Consider the following 574-nt stretch of genomic DNA (forward strand, 5'->3'; position numbering starts at 1 on the left):
AGCACCCACCTCTTCTGGAGGCGAGCTGTTCCAATGGTTAATTGTCCTCACTTTTAGGAAGTTTCTCCTTAAAGAGCCGAGGTGGCGCAGTGGTTAGAGTGCAGTTCTGCAGAGGCTACTTCAGCTGACTGCTAGTTGCAGCTCAGCAGATCGAATCTCACCGGCTCAAGGTTGACTCAGCCTTCCATCCTTCCGAGGTGGGTAAAATAAGGACCCAGATGGTTGGGGGGCAAGATGCTGACTCTGTAAACCGCTTAGAGAGGGCTGTGAAGCACTATGAAGCGGTATATAAGTCTAAGTGCTATTGCTATAATTCCAGGTTGCTTCTCTCCTTGATGAGTTTCCATCCATTGCTTCTTGTCTTGCCTTCTGGTGCTTTGGAAAATAATAGACCCGTAGTGATGGAGCACCCACAGCTTCTGAAGGCAACCCATTCCACTGAGTAATTATTCTCACTGTCTTCTTAGTTCTAGGTTTATTTATTTATTTATTGTTTCAATTTTTATACTGCCCTTCTCCCAAAGGAATCAGGGCAGTTTACAGCCAAAGTAAAGACAGTTAGTACAATTTTTAA

Source organism: Ahaetulla prasina, chromosome 13, assembly GCF_028640845.1.
Source record: "Ahaetulla prasina isolate Xishuangbanna chromosome 13, ASM2864084v1, whole genome shotgun sequence".
NCBI lineage: Eukaryota > Metazoa > Chordata > Lepidosauria > Squamata > Colubridae > Ahaetulla > Ahaetulla prasina.